The sequence below is a fragment of the Vigna unguiculata genome, chromosome 3 (assembly GCF_037176805.1).
Source record: "Vigna unguiculata cultivar grain cowpea cultivar isolate G323 ecotype 2 chromosome 3, ASM3717680v1, whole genome shotgun sequence".
NCBI classification, from domain to species: domain Eukaryota; kingdom Viridiplantae; phylum Streptophyta; class Magnoliopsida; order Fabales; family Fabaceae; genus Vigna; species Vigna unguiculata.
In genome coordinates, this window is record NC_140794.1 from 49,000,561 (window position 1) to 49,003,854 (window position 3,294).

The 3,294-nt window shown below is 31.5% G+C and overlaps 1 pseudogene; it reads right to left on the bottom strand.

Annotated features, from left to right (window-relative positions):
* Nucleotides 1-421: 421 nt before the first annotated feature.
* Nucleotides 422-1,027, bottom strand: LOC114177423 (uncharacterized; annotated as a pseudogene).
* Nucleotides 1,028-3,294: the final 2,267 nt, after the last annotated feature.

The following is a 3,294-nucleotide window of genomic DNA, read 5'->3' on the forward strand; positions in this document are numbered from 1 at the left end:
AATTCAGAATTTAAATCCCAATACATTTTATTTACAAGGATTGTTATTTTAATAGTATTTTAAGAACAAGTAAACAAAAGATACATTTTATTTACAAGGATTGTTATTTTAATAGTATTTTAAGAACAAGTAAACAAAAGAGAGTACTATTCTGTTCAGAAGGTCGGTCAGAAATTAAACCTACCAAGGTGCAGAGACTGTAATAATGTTTTACTCCAAATAAGATTGTAATTTAATGATACTTTTCTCGAAATATTTTTTAATTCCAAAATAGTTTGTTAACTGAAAAATATATCTCATCTCTTTAGATTGAGATAAGTATAAACAAACGATTTTCGTTCATTATCAGAAAGTAACTAAATTATAAAGTATTATTATTATTATTAAAGAACAATTCTGTACCCAGAGATAAACTATTGAATTGAGCTTGAAGAGGTGTTATCATTAGGAAGAATTTGTATCAGAGAGACTATTCTTTAGGGAACATTGTTGCTTCTACTCTCTTAAGAGGTTCATGAGAAGCTGCATACAAAATAATAATAGGTGGTATTGACAAGGTGACAGATAACCAACATATGAACTACAGCACAATAGTAGTGATGGTGTTTCCAGTTATGGAGAGGAGAAAGAGTCAGCCAGATGAAGCCACTTTTGTTCATGCACAGTGGCGGCGTTGGCTTCTGAGGTTCCCATCAGAGTCTCCAAAGCGCTTTTGGCTCTGTTGTAAGACCTGCGTTGCCGTAAGCGTAGAAGCACAGCTTCTTTGTCCATGCTCTGAGAACGGACTTTTGAAGCTGTCTTGATATCACACCCTCTGTTACACACTCCTTCTCCCCTAACTTATCAAGATTCTCCTTTTCTTTTTCTGTGAAACCTGATTGAGATCTGGAAATCGTGAAATCCATTTCTCTCTCTATCTTGAGAGTCACATCACAACCTAGAGGAATGGATTCATGATAAGTGAGGTTCATATATATATAGTGACAATGGGAAGTGGTTTCACTCTCACTTTCTTTCAGCCAGTGGTTTTGCCAAAACAGGAGGAGTTATAGAGCTCAAGAGTGGTGTCAAATATACATGGTTCCACATTTTAGTTTCCTTACGTGGCTGCTTATTGTGAAGAGATGTCGTGTTTCATCATTCTGCAGAACCGACAACATGCGTTGGGTTTGGAGCAGAAAAAGAATTGTGCATTTATTTATCAAATGCCAAAGTTTAATAATTATTAAAACAGTCTGAGGCGGCATTAAATGAATATATTTTTTATATTACAAATTTTAGCAGTTTTTCAGAAGGAATTGAGGGTTAACACACTAATACTAGTAAAAAGGAGAAAAAAAAAAAGTTATGAGATAGCATGCAATACAACGATAGAAGTACCTTGGATAAGTCCAAATAATAGCTTAGAAAAACAACAGGTAAGCTGTTTTGGAGTAAACAAAGGACTATTCTGTTCCCACCTCTTTCAGCTTTTCTTAATTTGCACATGAACACCAGAGCAAGCAATTAACTAAGAAACACTTTCTAGTGAAGAACTTCATAGTACATTTCAAATACTGTTTGGTCTTTAAGAATTTGAAAACTTGAACTGCTTCTTATGTGTAAACATCAATGTTTTCAGGTGAATGAAATTCCGGTGCCATCCTTGAGAGTAAAACCATGCAAAAAGATCAAAAGCCAAGTAATGCAAATAAATCTTCGGATCTAGGATGACAACTTTAAAGAAAAGGAAAAGAGGTCACCCATTAACACTAATAACATGACGTCCTTCTAATTCCTCTGTTTTCCCTTTTCTTCTTTCCTTCTTTTGTAACTACGACTAATCTCAATCTTGATATAAAAAGAAAAAAATTAAGTTTTCTCTCAAGCTCTTCCGCTGTTCTTCATAATCTTGTTGCCTTCATAGTTTCACAACCATTAAGCAGGGACAACTATAGTCCTTAGAGCAGAGCAGAGGGGTTTTAATCACTTCAGAGGGAAGAAAAAAAATAGCTTCATAGATGGAGCAATGTCTAAGTCCAATATTAATCTTGAATCAGATTTCTATCACTTAATCTCTTACAATGGCTAAAACTTTATAGAAAGAATTGACGATGGTTAAAACTTTATGGAAAGAATTAATCAAATATACAAAAACAACACAAGTGATTGGGCTGACATAAAATCTTGGAAATTTTGGATTGATAGATCATGTTATCAAGAATAGCTGAAAATACAAAGTGAATTTTAAAAAAACCATAAAGATAATGTCTTAATATTTTGAATTGACAGTAGCGTCAATCTTATAGATTGTACTCATGTTTCATTTGTCGGTGTCTCCCATCAATAGCATCAGAATATTCGTCTCAATGACAGCCACTCAAACTAGTAATAGAAAATGGATCCTATTAAATCAATAGTAACAATGGTGAAAGATATACTTATCATAGGTGATGGTGATTAACACAGTTAAGTGTTCACCATTAGTTGTATACACAACCACAACTAGTCTAACCTTGCTAAAAAAATGATAATAAAAATTGGATTAAAAATAAGATATTACTAGAGATAACCTTTAAAAAATCAAACTTGTATTGACTCAGTCAAAACATTAAGTTACAGGTTCATTGAACTAGAAGACATGCCATAATACAAATATTAGAATATGGATATATATTGTAAATAATATTGTTCGCAATCCTATCAGAATCATTTTGTTACAACTAAGTATCATTAATACTAGGAGTCGCTCTTGAAGAGTGCGTATGCTAGAAAGGATTAGTCTAAACATATTGCCTCAACGCTAAACTTTAACAATTAATTCAAACTTGAAGTCGATTTAATAATATAACAAGGTTAGATGCACATTCACTTCAAAATTTAACTCAATTTAACTGTTTTTCAAGTTCCAATCCAAATTTCAAAACAAGGACGTGGTTTAGACATCTCTAATAAAAGCAATTAATATGAACTACTTCATACATCGAAAAAAAAATGTAATTTGCAATCTTTATTATACTACATCACTATAAATAATTTCAAACAACTCACCATTTTACATTTTTTAATTTAGATTTTATTATTATACATAGTAAAATTTGTCATTCAAGTGAATAAAATAATATTTTTATTTTTAAAAATGAATTACTTAAAGTTGTTTAGAAAAGCAGCTAAAATATTTTTAAGCAGTATAATGTCAAACTACTTCAATAGATAGTTACTTCAAACAAACAAAGCAACCTCTAACATACTCTTAAGAGAACATTTTTGAAATTTTAAGATTTTAGGTATTCCATTTTCAGAAAAAAAAAGTCC